The sequence below is a fragment of the Maylandia zebra genome, unplaced genomic scaffold (assembly GCF_041146795.1).
Source record: "Maylandia zebra isolate NMK-2024a unplaced genomic scaffold, Mzebra_GT3a scaffold03, whole genome shotgun sequence".
In the NCBI taxonomy this organism is placed as follows: Eukaryota; Metazoa; Chordata; class Actinopteri; order Cichliformes; family Cichlidae; genus Maylandia; species Maylandia zebra.
Window position 1 is genome coordinate 4,008,908 of NW_027490033.1, and position 17,114 is coordinate 4,026,021.

At 41.2% G+C, this 17,114-nt stretch overlaps 1 long non-coding RNA gene and 2 other non-coding genes across 3 annotated transcripts; 2 read left to right on the forward strand and 1 right to left on the reverse strand.

The window, feature by feature from the left end:
- Positions 1–1,131: 1,131 nt before the first annotated feature.
- On the forward strand, positions 1,132–8,464 carry LOC112431644 (uncharacterized). The gene is made up of 2 exons (XR_003022610.2): positions 1,132–1,519; positions 1,646–8,464. It is a non-coding gene; the product is annotated as an uncharacterized LOC112431644 (long non-coding RNA).
- Positions 8,465–14,198: 5,734 nt separating this feature from the next.
- Positions 14,199–14,317, reverse strand: LOC143415801 (5S ribosomal RNA). The gene has a single exon (XR_013096240.1). It is a non-coding gene; the product is annotated as a 5S ribosomal RNA (ribosomal RNA).
- Positions 14,318–15,593: 1,276 nt separating this feature from the next.
- LOC143415807 (5S ribosomal RNA) lies at positions 15,594–15,712 on the forward strand. Its single transcript, XR_013096246.1, has one exon. It is a non-coding gene; the product is annotated as a 5S ribosomal RNA (ribosomal RNA).
- The last annotated feature ends 1,402 nt before the right edge of the window (positions 15,713–17,114 follow it).

The following is a 17,114-nucleotide window of genomic DNA, read 5'->3' on the forward strand; positions in this document are numbered from 1 at the left end:
ATGTATCGCTGCACTTCGGCAGTACTGTGCAGATTAAATGTTTTTTCCTTCCCGATGCATGTGAAAGGTTAAGACTTACATCTCCAAATGTACTGGAACTGATTTGAACCAGAGGACTCAGCCACACTGTTACTATGTACTGCATAAACACGTTTACCGATGAAGGTAAAGCAGACGCTGTCCTGACTGTGTGGCTAAATTTTGTGCTGAAAGCATCAAATCAATTGAATATGATTAACTTGCTATGAGAGGTTTTTACTCCAAGTGTGACTTTTTCTGGCTTCATACACCTTTCAGGGTCAAATTCAAGCACTTTGTAAGCACGTTTAATGTCCATTTTCAACATTTTCCAGCACATTACCATAAAAAGGATGCATATTTCACTTCGCATCACCTGAGTAAGACCACGTGAAAGGCCAAATTAATAAGTCTTCTCATCAGATATTGATGCTTCTTTCTTATGTGACACAAAAAACAGGAGGAGACAGATCTTTGCTTGTGTTGTTTTTTAAGTTCATTCATTCAAAACTAACTGTAAGACGCTTAACTACATTGCAGTCTGTGTTATTGTTGTAGACCTAATTATCACCTTTAAAGTGTTTGTGCTAATAACATCATGTAGAGTAAGACAGGCATAGAGAACAGCACTGACTGGGAGAGGCTTTGAACACATGACATACTCAGATCAATTCAACACTTTAGACTTTAAAAATGCACAAGCGTCTTTCAAAAACCCATTTATTTAATCTATCATCATTGATATTATTATGTACAGTTAGAATGTACTGTTCATCTCCCTTAAATAAACAGGCAGCCTTAAAGTGTGAAATAGTCACTTGTCTACTGTCTCAGTGGCTGATAGTGCCCCACAGGCCTCAATGTCAGCTCGAAGCCATTATGTTTCAATTGTTTAATGATAAACAGATTTTGAATGAAAGCGAGGAAACTTCGCTAGCACAAAAAAGTGCCTATTCTTTCTTCCCATATGGTTCAGTCATATTACCGTCATTTCCCCCTAAGCTGTTCCCAAAGACACCAGGTTAATACTTGAAAAGGCTGCAGCAATACACAAAAATATCATCAATATTCTGTTTACTTGGTGACAACGTCGCTTTTAGCCTTCAATGAAGAAAATATAATCTGATCAAACATTATTCAGCTTTAAATATTGTTCAGCTTTAAAGTTACTGTGCAACTGTGTAATAAAAATGTGCTCACGACTTTGGCCTTGAGAGCGATAAGAAGCGATCGCCTCATCCTGCAGGTGAAAGATATCTGCAAGCGAAGAGACTAGAACACCCAAGGCCGCTTTCCTTTTATGGAGTTGTTTTTCTGCTAATGCAGCACTTTCCTCACAACCCCCTCCTGTAAGTTTTAGAGAATATATACCCATCCTCACAGCAAATATTAGGAATCTCCTGATGTGAGCTGTGTTGAGAGGTTGTCTCTGTCTCAATAAAAGTTCACTGATTCCCCATCTGCCGCAGGTGTCCGGTTGTCTTCATTCTCCGCCAGCCTGGTTAAGTCAATTCCTCCTTAACATCTAAAAGAACCTATTTAATGAAGGAAGACGGTTCACTTTGTGTTTAATATTATTCTATTGCTGTTGTTGTTTTTTATATCCTTCAATTGGCGTCACGAACAGGATGCGCTCCAGGTCAACTGGAACGGATGGGAGGAAATCGGCCGTGGTCTGAGTGAACGGAGTTTGGACAAAAAGCTGTGTGCACACAAAAACAAGGTAAGCAGACCTTTCATTTCTGCTATATTGAACATTATAAAAATACTTAGTGTCCAAACTCCTAGTAATTCATAACCAAAATTGTCTGGCTTACTTAAGGCTTGTTGAGAATCAGACAAGTGAATAAGAGATAAGTGAATAAGAAATAAGTGAATAAGTGAATAAAGATAAGAGTGAACTGAGGTCTGACCACGGTTGCAGCCGACGGGTTGCTCTCCGGTGTCGGATAAATACCTCAGTGCAGGTCTGGGACCTTGAAAGGGTTTATTAGTAACGCCTTTCTAAACAAATTAAAAGGTTAAAGGCCTTGAGAATATTTTTTAGTAATATTCTCTAAACTACAGAAGGGTTAGGAAGGCCCAGAGGACTTTATTAGAAAAGATCCTCTAAAACTTAAAAAGGAGAAGTACTGGTTGGAGTCCAAAGGAGGGGTCCCTTTGATCAATAGGAGAAAACGGATCTCTTCTTAAAACCCCGATGATTTTAGTGTTTTAAATGTTTTGATGTTCTGTTTGATATTGGACACACATAAATACACGCTGAATGCTTGCTGTGGAACACTGGGCAGGACAGTTTGTTCTCCGTTGTTCACAGATTACACAATTAAAGGAACTAGGTTCCTCTTTTGGTTAAAATAATACACCACACATAGAATTTTTTTACACATTTATTACATACATAAGGAGGGTAATGAGTGACTGCAGGTAATGTATGAAGTGTGAATGAGACGTGTGAACAAGGTGACAACCAACTAGCACCCCTATCAGGAAGCTCTAGGCAAGGTTACCCGCCAGACTCCGGTTTGGTAGAAGCCTGGTAACACCTGAAGGGATATTTCAGTGCTGACTCACCTTTAAAGCAGCGCCCCAGCTGTTAGTGCCTAACAGAGGCAGAAACCCAGCTGGCCCAAATTCTCCTTTAAAATCAATAAATAGAACATAAATTACCGGTGTGTGTAAATAAGTTGTATAAATCTGTTAGATCTGAAACTCCTGCTAAAAAACTTCCTCTCTACAACTCTTTTCTCTTCTCTCCCTCTTTCTCTCAGTTGGGATTCTGTGTGTGTATGTGTGCTGGAGAAATAAAAAAAAAGGAAAAGGGTCTCTCTCTCTGTCTCTGTGAGAGGAAAAAGGTGGGGGCCGAGTGAGCCCGCGGGGCCGAGCGGGTCCGCGGGAGCGAGCGTGTATGCTGTATGAGGAAGAAGGGAGTGAGAGGGAGCGAGTGAAAAGAGTAATCGAGTATTTGGTGATTTTTTTTATTATTTCAGAGGCACTGGGTAAGAGTTTTGACTTTAGCTGTGAGAGTTGTGAAAAGAGCAGGTTTTTCTTTTGTTGTAGACTGTGAGTAATCGGTGTTTTTCTGCCTATTGTGCTGCGTGGAAGACACAGAAGTGTAGAAATGTTTGTGGTTTATCTTTGTTTGACGTTTTATATAGAGTTGGTTGATTCAGGGTGATTTCTCCCGTTTAAGGGAGGAGTTGCATTGTGGTTATGTTAAAGCTTTGCTGTAGGGGTATGTGTGTGATTTTGTGCTGGCTTCGCATGTTTAAATGGATGCATAGAAGTTTGTCAGTGAGAAATTGTTATGGTGGGGTTTTAAAGTTAGTAAAGAGTCAAACAACGCCCACTGTTTTAAAAAAGGCCCAAAACATCATAAAAGACACCTCACATCCTGGCCACTCCCTGTTCGAACTGTTGCCCTAAGGCAGACGGTACAGGGCAATCAGAGCAAGGACTAATAGACTCAAACACAGCTGTTATCCAACTGCAATAACACATCTGAATACTACAAAAATGTCCACCATGCCACTCTTGTGTTAATCTATGCACGGTCTGAAGCATGACGGTGGGAATACTTAGTATTTTAAGTATTCTATCTATTTTATTGATTGAATTTTATTGTTTTTTTATATTTGATATTACTAGGGATGATGCAATGATCGGGGACCATTCTTAATGTCGTCGGTCTCATGACAATGACAATAAAGTTTTTGATTTTGATTCTGATTCTGAAATACACCCTCCTCAAGAGTTCAATGATTTAGGCAGTTATGTTTATACAAATACTAAATGTATGTTTAGTGTCTTCATACAGGTGTTTTTTCTTAACCTGGAAGCCTGAGTACGGCAGCAGAAGACAGGCCAAGCTTTGGCTAAAATTCACGGCTGGACACCAGAGTTGTCCTCACCCCTCCCGGTAAAACAAAAAAGAGAGAATGTAGTTTGAGGCAGGTTTTTCTCGCTGAACTGCTCTGGGTGCTGTGTCCCTGGATCTCACCAGTGTTAACCTCTGGCGGAAGACATGGAGAAAAGGAAAAGATGTTCCTGGTAAATCACTGAAACAAATAAAACCACACACAACCAGAGAAAGATATGAGAAGGGTGAGGAACAGACACGTGTGCGTGTTAGAGAAATGCCTCGTTTGAGAAAAAGTTAAAGTAACCCATATACAGACGCACCCATACATGCAATGAAGAAACAGCTTACATACATGTGCACGTACATGCAAGGTTAAAGTAGCGACACTTAACATACACCTGTTTTTAAATGATATAGTTTATACATTACTGACAATTAAACGCTTTGGGTTGCAGGACAACAACGTAACGTCAAAAGACAAAGACACTGGTCTGAGGATTAAGTGAGGACACGACAAATTTAGTGGTTAAAAGGGTCGACTTGGGACATGTTTTTGTTGATTGTTTAAGACAAATGACTACTGAATGATAGGAAATTCCTTTTTAGGTTTCTAAACAGGATCTTAAGAATTTTAACACGTACCTGTGTTGTCCTGTCAACTTGAGGGGTTATGAGTTGATTATATGGTGAAAAAAAAAAAACAAAAACAAAAAAGGGGGGAGACGAGATCTCGTTGTTTCTCCCCTCTCGGGATAACACAGCCAACACAGCACAGCCAACACAACATCATTTTCCTGTTCGCCTGTTTTGTTTTGTTTTTGTTTTTTCTGAGAGCCGAAGCTGACCTGGACTCCTACCCTCCCCTCTACCATCGTTGCCCTCTCCGCGACCATCTTTGACCCTTTGACCCCTGAAGGCCACAGCAGCTGGACTCACAACAACAACTTGAGGATGTCAACAGTGCTGCAAAAGAGTGATCTCATGCAGCAGAGACGGAGAGCACTAAACCTAAAGCCCGTTTCACTACACGGGGGAAATTCCCAGGCTGCGTCAGCTGACAGAGCTGTGACGAGACGCGCATTAAGCCCGGAGGAAAAGGGACGGTGAGCAGAAGGATGCTGACCTCTGAGAAGAGCCGAACAGCAGAGCTGCAGAAGGCCGTGGAGCAAAGTAAGGACAACATAAACAGACCCAAAGAGGAGGGGAGGACCCTAGGCCATGCGTCAGGCCGCTGGTTTACCTAAACTACAGAACAGGAAGGTGATGAACACAAACATATACCAACACACGAACACACACTTCTGCATGCGCCTACTTAGAATGAAGGGAAACACACACATGAACACTTATGCACTTGTTGAGGGAGTAAAAACTGATACATACCCATGCACTAAAATCAAAATGTTGATTTAATTTACTAAGAAGTGACACACAATGCTCCAGCTGCTGCAATGAAGAATGCTTTACTGACAAAGGCTCAATGCTGCACACAACAAAGTCAAATACAGAATTTGCTATAATAATAAGCCCAGAGGGCATTTGTGTGGTCTGGGGAGCAGAGTCCGGAGCGGTTTGGTTATGAAAATGATGCCCGTGCGAGATATCTGGGGCTTAAGGCCTCGACTTAATTGTTTACTCTACACTAAAAAGAAAAGAAAACACTCTGAGCAGTGGTGCAGAGTGAAAACGAGGAATTAACAGTGTGAGTTTTATTTCAGAGCGCCACGTCATTGTGATGGAGATTTAATAAAGGAGGAACACACGGACAAAGAAGAAGAGAAGGGGGGGCAGCCCTTGAACGCGATTGCCTGAGGCATTAAAGTTCTGTACTAAATTCTGGTTTCCAGTGTGAGAAAAGTCACGCAGTGCCAGTAGTAGAGCTAGGTTGAGTGATGATTCTAAATTACTGTAAGTAAATCATCGTACACCGTTCAAGTTTCATGATAACGGGGATCTAGACTTTGTTGAACCCTAGGCAATTTGAACAGGTAAAAGTCGAGTGACCAAGTAGCAGTTGAATAAAAGTCATTGAATAAGTGTTGAAATAAACTGGCAGAATTAAGAGAATTAAAACATTTCAAGAGCTCAACTTACTTAATGGTTCAATTTTGTTTCACGAACGCAAAACATATAGGTTTATGAATATGAAAAGGTTGAGGTGGTGTTGATTTGACTCTGTGTAGGTTTAGGTTGGTATTTTTATTGATGGGAAGAATATTCAGTGACAAGTCCTAAGACCCGGGCGTCTGCATTTTGTTTTTGTTATTTTTCATTTTATTTTGTTTTATATTTACTGATTTTTGTTTGTGAATCTTTTCTTTAAGCAGATCTGCACATCGGAAATTACAAGCATTACACGTCGGCGAGAAAATTGTTGTAAGTGAGTTTCTCCGCATTGAAATGGGTTCTGGAGGAAACACTTGTGGGGACAATTAGAAACGAGAGTCCCTGTTTAAAAAAGGATTCAGCGAGGTAATCCAAACTCAAGTTCTTGTTTCTTTTTGAGATGACGTCATTTTGCTGAGTGTGGAAACTGGATGCGACGACAGGTTTCACTATCAGCAAAGAACGGATGAATGGATGAAAGACTGGGAATAAAAACAAACGGACTGACTGGTAAAAGATGACAAGACTTGACCATGACTCAAGGTTAACCACCTCCACCTAGATAGGATAAAAGGGTGGATGAATTTATGTGGGTTTCTTTTACAGGAGTAGAAGGATGACAAAATATTCGAGGATGAGTGAACCTGTAAATGCCATTTTTGTGTCTTGTGTTGCTTACAGAGGTAACTGCGCAGCGTTACCATTTACATTTTCTTCCCTACAGGGTTACAGTTTTAATGTTTTTCTATTACAGGATTTCTGGGCGGATGTGTGAAGAAACGGTGTTTATGGGTTAGGAGTTGGGGATGCTATTACACTGTATTCTGGTGAGAGTGTTGGGGGAGACACACCCTGTCTTGAAAACTGTGATTCTTTTACAGGAAATGTTTTATAGCACCTATGGAATGAGGATGCCTGACTACGGTCAATGTGCTGCTAATGTTTGCTTTGCTTTGGTGAGAGGGGTGCAGTAGAAAACAGACAAGTGACATGAAAACAAGTAATAATAACAAATAACAAATTTGGGGACAGTTTGACCTAGAGCCCACTAACTGGCCATTAGGGGCTCTCTCTCTCTCTCTCTCTCTCTCTCTCTCTCTCTCTCTCTCTCTCTCTCTCTCTCTCTCTCTCTCTCTCTCTCTCTCTCTCTCTCTCTCTCTCTCTCTCTCTCTCTCTCTCTCTCTCTTGGAATAACATTGCCCAAAGGGTGAATAAAGCAAATTGTGGCAATAATAGTGATTTAATGATTGGAGAAACCTGAACATGATACTTGTCTGTTGAGCTGAATCGTTTATTACTCTTATGATTTTCCGGTGGGACTATGAAGATTTTTTGGTACAGATTGCAGGTTGTTGCTCTTTAACTCCTAGAACACGCCCTTGGCGAGGTGGGGGGAACTGGACCACCTTTCTCTGCCCCATCATCCTCTATTAGACGACATCCAAGCTAAGTAAACATGTCTTGGCCCTTTCCCCCTGAAATGACAGGCAGGCAAAGATGTTGCGTCTTTGTTTGCTTCCTGGCCCTGGGTCTCATTCCCATTGGCATAATCCTGATCTGTGAAGGGCCCCCGACACTTCTGACACCTTCAAGTTCAAAAGCTTCGCCCCCTTCTGACAGTCCCAATCTGACAAATGTAGCCCCTAGGGTCTTGCCCACCACTTCCTCTCCAGTTTTACCATATTCACTTTTGAATGTCCTTAGCAGTTACCGTTCTGGGTTTATTTTACGGTTGATTTATTCTTTCACATTTTCACGTTTATATCTCTCATTATTATAGTATACTCTGTACTCTCCACATTTTTATCATTACTTATGCTTTTTGGTTGCTGAGTTACAGGAACTGTTAATTTTGTGTCACTACCCTGGTTGCACTAACTCGTTGTATCCGTGTGTGCAGGACAGCTGTTACTGCTTTCGTCGGGAACCGAGACTGCTTGCAGCCGACCCCTGGGCAGGGTGGTGCCTGGACTCTTTTCTCCTCATCTGCAATGACAGATAAAGACAAATGATAAGACCCGAGGAGTTTTTCGAGCCAGGCTTCGACACGTCTCTGTGTTCCTTTGAATGTTACTTATTTTTGTGTGTTGACCCATTTAAGATGGGTCAAAAGGGGGATTTGAAGAAAATATAATCTGATCAAACATTATTCAGCTTTAAATATTGTTCAGCTTTAAAGTTACTGTGCAACTGTGTAATAAAAATGTGCTCACGACTTTGGCCTTGAGAGCGATAAGAAGCGATCGCCTCATCCTGCAGGTGAAAGATATCTGCAAGCGAAGAGACTAGAACACCCAAGGCCGCTTTCCTTTTATGGAGTTGTTTTTCTGCTAATGCAGCACTTTCCTCACAACCCCCTCCTGTAAGTTTTAGAGAATATATACCCATCCTCACAGCAAATATTAGGAATCTCCTGATGTGAGCTGTGTTGAGAGGTTGTCTCTGTCTCAATAAAAGTTCACTGATTCCCCATCTGCCGCAGGTGTCCGGTTGTCTTCATTCTCCGCCAGCCTGGTTAAGTCAATTCCTCCTTAACATCTAAAAGAACCTATTTAATGAAGGAAGACGGTTCACTTTGTGTTTAATATTATTCTATTGCTGTTGTTGTTTTTTATATCCTTCATCAATCAGAAAGCCTGACGTTGGCTAGTTAAGCATCGGGCTAACGTTTAACGCTTTCACTTGAGGGAAGTAACTCGTATTACTGCTACTGCTGTGTAATCTTGGTTCAATTCACAGCATATTCTACAAGTTACCCTGCAATAACTAACTGTTAGAATAGCGCCACCGTATTGTATCGCACTGAGTGCACTTCAATCCTTTGTCCCGCGAGTTTGCTAGCTAGCAAAATAATAATACCAATTTTAAACAAATAACATGTGTAACGTACACACTCGAGAAAATTATTTACTAGTACTTACGCAAACTCCCCCGTTGTGAAAACGTACAAATCCTTCTTGTATTTTTCGTTTTCCAGCAAACACTCATTAAAACGGCCTCCAGGCACATTAGCGCACTCACCCCCGACTGATCAGGGAGGGGGTGGGGGGGTCACACACTGAAACAGACTAACGTGCAGAGGTACAGCCCAGGCAGAGAAATGTTGCTTTTAGACTTTGCGACTCGTTTTATTTCTCTATCTGATAAGAAAACTATTCAATCAGATAGTTCTTTGTGGTGAATGAAATACGGTTACAGTTTCAAGAAGTTTTAAGCACCAAATCCGAAATCCAAGCACTGCAATATTAAAATCCAATTCAATTTCTTGTTTGCTCCGAAATCTACGACATGACTATATACAGAAAAGCTTGACGTGGTATGCAAAAAAAAATTCCGAAGACAATACAAATACAAATACATGAACAAAAAATGTTTTAACTGTCAGTTATGTCATTTTACAATTTTCCAAAACTAACATTTTCTTTGATTGACTGATATTAAATTGATTAGGGTCAAGTTTAGTGTGAACAATATTACACAAACAAGCACGTGTGTGCGCATGCGCACATATTAGAATCCCTTCGATCGCTTCTCATATGTGCGCATGCGCACATATTAGAATCGCTTCGATCGCTTGTGACGTGATAACTTTGCTTTGATCCTTTCTGACGTCATAACTTTGCTTTGATCCAAAACCTATAAATAGAAGCGCTCACCTGTTACTTTATGCTTAACGGACGTTGACCTGCAGCAACTAAAACCCTTTTGAGAAGCTTTGAGAGCAATTTACGAGAGAAACCAAAACAAGTTCAGTTTTGTTTCTCACCAATTCACAGCGCAAACAGACACATTACACCATGTCAGCCAACCCAGCCTTCGGCTCAGATGAGCTTGGAATATCTAAAGGGACCATTTTGGGAGATCACCACATGGTGGAGGCTTTCCTTGGAGAAGGAAGCTTTGGTGTTGTAACCAGATGTCGCGATACAAAAAACAACAAAACTGTTGCTGTTAAAGTCAACAAAAGCGACCCTGAAATTCTGCTCCAGGCAAAACTGGAAATTTTCATCCTGGAGCAGCTACGACGCTTGGATCCAGGCAGGTGCAACATCGTCGAATGGAACGGCTATTTCCTCGATGGAGAGCGCATTTGCCTGAATTTCGAACTCCTCGACCAAAGCCTGTCAGACTACATAGGGGACCGGAATAACCGAGGTCTCCCAATGAGAGAAATCAGGCCAATTTTGCATCAGCTTGCAAATGCTCTATTCCACCTGGGTTCTGTGGGAATAGTGCATGCTGACCTCAAACCTGTCAACATCATGGTTGTGAACCGCAGTGAGTCTCAAGTCAGAGTCAAACTTATAGACTTTGGCATCGCATGTAACACCTCTGCAGTGATTCCTGGTGACTGTGTGGGGACAATTGGTTATTGTGCACCTGAGATTATGCTTGGCACTCCATATGATGAAGCAATTGACATGTGGTCTCTAGGGCTGGTAGCTGTGGAGCTTGCTACAGGGGTGCCTCTCTATCCTGGGGAAGACGATTATGACGTTTTGAAATTCATAATTGAAACCCAGGGTCAGCTACCAGATCATCTCCTAGAGTCTGGCTTGTACACTGACAGCTATTTCATCGAGGATAACCACAAGGAACAGCGCTGGACATTTAAGACCCCAGAACAATTTCAATACGAGACAGATTATCGATCCAAAGAAACTCGATCGATAAAACTTAAGTGTCTCGATGACCTCGAACAACTGCTGAAAGTTAGGCGAGGATCGGAAAATGGCCAAACATTATTTGTAAGGCTAATCAAAGAAATGTTGGCCTTGGATGCAAATCTGCGCATAACACCCTCGGAGGTTCTGAAGCATCCCTTTTTCCACCCTGGCCTCTCAAGGAGAACCCCCTGCACTGACATGAATAGTACAGGGGGAGAACTCCTTGTGCTCTCTCAGCAGCCTTCAAGCTGGAAAAGTCATGGATCGCAAAAATTCAGCTGCAGTTTCCAAAACTCAGTTGAATTTCCTCAAAAAGGAGACATCAACACCTCAGCCAACCCATCTGCCTCTGAAGATGATCTTCAAATAACGAAAGGGACCATTTTAGGAGATCACCACGTGGTAGAGGCTTTCCTTGGAGAAGGAGGCTTTGGTTTGGTAACCAGATGTCGCGATACAAAAAACAACAAAACCGTTGCTATTAAAGTCAACAAGAGCGACCCTGAAATTCTGCTCCAGGCAAAACTGGAAATTTTCATCCTGGAGCAGCTACGACGCTTGGATCCAGACAGGTGCAACATTGTGGAATGGAACGGCTATTTCCTCGATGGACAGCGCATTTGCTTGAATTTCGAACTCCTCGACCAAAGCCTGTGGGACTACATTGGGGACCGGAATAACCGAGGTCTCCCAATGAGAGAACTCAGGCCAATTTTGCATCAGCTTGCAAATGCTCTGTTCCACCTGGGTTCTGTGGGAATAGTGCATGCTGACCTCAAACCTGGAAACATCATGGTTGTGAACCACAGTGAGTCTCCCGTCAAAGTCAAACTCATAGACTTTGGCCTCGCATGTCCTGCTTCTGCAGTGATTCCTGGTGACCGTGTGGGGACAACTGGTTATTGTGCACCTGAGGTTATGCTTGGCATTCCATACCACGAAGCAATCGACATGTGGTCTCTGGGGCTGGTAGCTGTGGAGCTTGCTACAGGGGTGCCTCTCTATCCTGGGGAAGACGATTATGATGTTTTAAAATTCATAATTGAAACCCAGGGTCAGCTACCAGATCATCTCCTAGAGTCTGGCTTGTACACTGACTGCTACTTCATCGAGGATAACCACAAGGAACAGCGCTGGACATTTAAGACCCAAGAACAATTTCAATACGAGACACATTATCGATCTAAAGAAACTCGATATATAAAACTTAAGCGTCTCGATGACCTCGAACAACTGCTAAAGGTTAGGCGAGGACCGGAAAATGGCCAAACATTATTTGTAAGGCTAATCAAAGAAATGTTGGCCTTGGATGCAAATCAGCGCATAACACCCTCGGAGGTTCTGAAGCATCCCTTTTTCCACCCTGGCCTCTCAAGGAGAACCCCCTGCACTGACATGAATAGTACAGGGGGACAAAACCTTGTGTTCTCTCAGCAGCAATCATCGTTTGGGTGGCCAGAATTCTAGGGGAGCTAGAAATTCTTGTGGAAAAAAAGCCCAAAACAATAACATCAACAAAAACAACCAATGAATGTGGTCTTAAACTTGGGCACAATTTGGCTTGAAATCCATCAACTAATCTCTCAATATTCAAAGCGGAGCAGCAGACAACTTACCATCACATCAGTCCTTCAATCAGACCTACAACAAACGTCTTCCTTCTCTCACCCCAACCGGTCGCAGCAGATGGCCGCCCCGACCTGAGCCTGGTTCTGCCGGAGGTTTCTTCCTGTAAAAAGGGAGTTTTTCCTTCCCACTGTCGCCAAAGTGCTTGCTCATAGGGGGTCATATGATTGTTGGGTTCTCTGTATGTATTATTGTAGGGTCTACCTTACAATAATACATACAGCCTTGAAGTGACTGGTGATGTGATTTGCTGCTGAATCAATTCGGAACTAATTGGAAATCTGGATATTAATTAAATAAACCTGCTTTGACCATCAATTAATTGTTGTTTGAAATTCTTTATAAATATATAAATATAGTGCCACTCTTCTACTGTTTAAATTGCAACTGTTTCAAACTGACTAATTTATTCATACACTTGAGCATAAACACACGCACAGTAAATGGCCTGTACTTGTACAGCGCTTTACTTAGTCCCCAAGGACCCCAAAGAGCTTTACACTACATTCAGTCATTCACACATTCACACACACATTCACACACTGGTAATGGCAGCTACATTGTAGCCACAGCTGCCCTGGGGCGCACTGACAGAACATTGCAGAACCTTCAGCACCTCGTATGAAAAATATTTGACTGTGTGTATGCTTTTAGCGCTGTTTGGATTTGAGAAAATCTAAAATAAATTGAAATTTTTTTTTAGAAGTTGTTTTATAAATTTCAGTGGTATATTATGCATACAATAGGACATCTATTTAGATTTACATCTTCCACAGAAAAAACTCCACATTACTGAAACTTAGTATACTGGACTTTGTTGTTGTCCCACACAGGTTCAATTTCGAGTGGTAGATGGCTCAGTGCTCAGTCAACCAAGATTTTATGATAGTGGGCACAATGAGATAGATAAGCTGCTTGTAAACACTACTTTTATGCTCTCTTTTTCCATTTGGATAAGAAAGAAAGAACCAGGAAACAAAGGCAAACAAATAATCTCTGCCTTTATCCCAGATTCACATTATAGGAACAGCTGCTCAATGACCACTGTAGTCTTTGCTTACTGCACTTTTATCTACATCTATGCAAAGTGATCCACTACACCTACTTTTACAGTTAAATCGTTTTATGAGCACTCATGCCATTTTAATCTGAGTTTCTACTCAAATACAATCAGTAAAGAAAAACACAGTCTGTGACGTTTGTTTTGAAGGAAAAGGTATTCCCTGCAAATGTTTATCTGTGTGAAACTATTCAGAAAACAGTAATTTTCAGCTACTGTATAGCTCTGTGTAAATAATCATTCTGTACATTCGATAATCTTTAATCCTACAACTGTTTACAACTTGCATAGTTCCCATTTCTGTATAGCTGTATATCCCAGATTCTGTAAAGTTATTTATTTCATATTCCGTATAGTTTTTCATATTTATATCCTGTTCATATCCTGTACATAGCTTGTACTCACTACAGCCTGTACATACTTATAGTTATAGAATATTCACAACATACTTCATACCGTGTACATTATAACATACCATAATAGACCCATTTCTGTAATATACTCACATATCTATATTATTGCTAATATATATTGTAATATATCTATATCACTAAAGAACTTCTGGATGGATGCAAACTGCATTTCGTTGCCCTGTACCTGTGCATGTGCAATGACAATAAAGTTGAATTCTATTCTATTCTATTCTATTTTGTTTTATAGGTGAGACACTTGGCCTCTTTTTTCCTTGTTCTACGTTTGTCTTTTGTCCGATTACTCTGGAACACAAGATGGAAAACTGATATTCTCATGTTAAAAATATAGAAAAAGGATTTTATCACCCATAAATGTTAACTTCTCATGCCTCTTAGCACAAGCAGGAGCAGAAGCGCCCTCTGCAGTTTGTGTGTGGAAGTGCAAAAGCTTACAGCACCTGGTATTCCCAGGCGGTCTCCCATCCAAGTACTGACCAGGCCCGACCCTGCTTAGCTTCCGAGATCAGACGAGATCGGGCGTGTTCAGGGTGGTATGGCCGTAAGCGAAAGCAAAGCTGTGAAAAAGACCTTTTATTGGTGGCAAATGTCTCACAGTTTGATCTATATTATTGTGCTAAACTTCATATGTTACAGCGACAACATGCAAACCTTCGTTATTACAGTTTTTTCTGATTGCTTAAGCACATTTTTTGTAACTATTGGCTAATTTTGCAAAACTCTTCACACAAATAAGAAAACCTGTCACCCAATCATCAAAACATTGTAGTTCTCTTGCAAAAGCAAACACAGCTAGACTAACTCTTCACACCTTCGTAAAAGTGGTGTTTCCGTATCAAACAGTACACACAAGCCATCATCTACTAAGCACACAACTAACCGATTCTCATTTCAAGATGTCCTTATGGTGCTTGCTACAGTGTAGCGGCTCGAGTTAGGCTGGACCCGTTGGCCAGCTACCCTCAGGGTCACTCCACGGTTGATTACATGGTCCACTATTGTAGCTCTGATGTCATCAGTAATTCTATTTCTTACTCTTCCTACCCTTCCTCTCCCCCCTCCTCATTTTCCTCTCCCCCCTCCTCATCTTCCTCTCCCCCCTCCTCATCTTCCTCTTGCTCCTCCTTGTCCTTGTCGTCCTCTTCATCCTACTTCTTCACCTCCACGTCCTCTTCCTCGGCCTCCTCTACTTCTCACTCTTCCTGCTCCCTCCATTGTACTCCGCACACACAGCTTACCTGTATTATAGTGCTTAGGCTGATTGCAAAGTGAACGAATTATCTAAAAAAGTTTTCACATGTGAAAGTGTGCCAGACAGTTGGCAAGTTAGTGTTAATGATAGCCATACATGTGTATACTTTTGCTAGGAGTGTGTTGGAAATTTGGTAATTGAGTGTTGTGCAGTGAATTGTGCCTACAGTTTTGCAAAGTGTGTGTTACAAAATTGCAAACTGAGTGCAAAGCAGTTTTTGTGCTTTTAGTTTTGCAAACTCAGTGAGTGGTTTTGCTATAAGTCTGAATAGTTTTAGAGATTGTGCTACAGGAATCACAGTTAGGGTTTAAGCATTCAGAAAAAACTGTAACTGCAGCTTCAAATTGAGCTGCAAAAATGCTTTTCCCGCAGTAACATCACGATAAGAAGACATGTTCGTTGATTACAGCACAGTGTTAAAGTGACAGAGAGCACACGGTGTGTTGGGTCGATTTGGAAGTCCAACATTTTTGTCGTTTGGACATTTTAACTTAAATATAGAAAACAAAAACGTAAGCGTGTATGTGTCATTACAGCATGTATAAAAACGCCGTTTCTGAGCTGACCTTTCGCTTGCGGCCATACCACCCTGAACACGCCCGATCTCGTCTGATCTCGGAAGCTAAGCAGGGTCGGGCCTGGTCAGTACTTGGATGGGAGACCGCCTGGGAATACCAGGTGCTGTAAGCTTTTGCACTTCCACACACAAACTGCAGAGGGCGCTACTGTTTAGTAAGAAACTTCATGACCTCTCTTCTAATTTTTTGCTTGTGTACCGTTAAAAAATTAAAACAACAATCATCTCTGCAGCTTATTGGAGACACCTTTGTGATTCTGTTGTAGAGCAGAGCAGAGGCAGACATTTGATACACCCGGGGCTTAGCCCTAAAGGGTAGTATGCATCTGGGACTTGGGGGGTGGGGGGGAAGAAATGACTGAAAGATTAATTGGCTCTGTTTTGAGTTCATATTCATATAGGGAAAAATATATCACATGTGCAGGACACCTTAAAGTAGTTTTTTAATTAAGCAGCAAGGCAGAACAAAGTCGGGGCTGTATCAAGACACAGGGCCTAAACCCCAATTCAACCAGACCCAGAACTGATCCGGAATTAAAACAGGACTACAACAGTTCAGAAGCAGGACTACTTAGGATTTAACCAAGACAGAACCAGAATCAGAGCTAGATGATAGTAGCACTAAAAATCATCATAGACCTGCACTACACTTATTTTTTAATTCTACCAAAGTACAATATTTAGATTCAGAAAAGTTTAGATAATTATTCAGCCTTGTTGTGCAAACAAGCCTGCAAAACTTAATAAATATAGAATTTGAAAAATAACAAACCTAAAAAGAAACACTAGGTACGAGATACATGAGGACCTATGATACGCTGATACTTTTGGTAAACAACCATTTGACTAACATGTGTGTCTCACCTGCTCTTGTTCATCTCTGTTCTGTCCTCTCTCTCTCTCTCTCTCTCTCTCTGTTCCTCTCTCTCCCTCTCTGCTCCTCTCTCTCTCCCTCCCTCTCTCTCTCTCTCTCCCTCTCTCTCTCTCTCTCTCTCTCTCTCTCCCTCCCTCTCTCTCCCTCTTTGTGCTGACAATCAAGCCAAACACCAACATCATCAAATATACAGTTGAAACCAGATATTTACAAACTCTTCAGATAAAAACAAAAACACTTTTTTAATTGTAACATCAAATCAGACTAAATGTTTATTTTTTATGTTGATAAATATAAAAAACATATTTGTTAACTTTAAGAGTAAAGAGAGAAACTGTCTGTATTTCTTAATTGTAAATGGCACCAAATTGTATTCAAACTGAGCCACACTTATGGAGCTCCACAGTTCTTTTCCAGGTGTTTTGGTTGACATCTCTTGATGTTCCCATATCACAGAAACAGGCTCTGTGTTTTGCCTTATATGCATCCACAGGTGTGCCACCAACCTATCAGAAGCTTCTTCAGCTCAGAATGGAATCGTCTGGAGTTTTCTTATTAATTAACAATAAACTTAGTGTATATGTGCTAAACAAGTTTACTCTAAATTGATGTTGTACAGTAAAAAAATGTTCTTGTGTTTT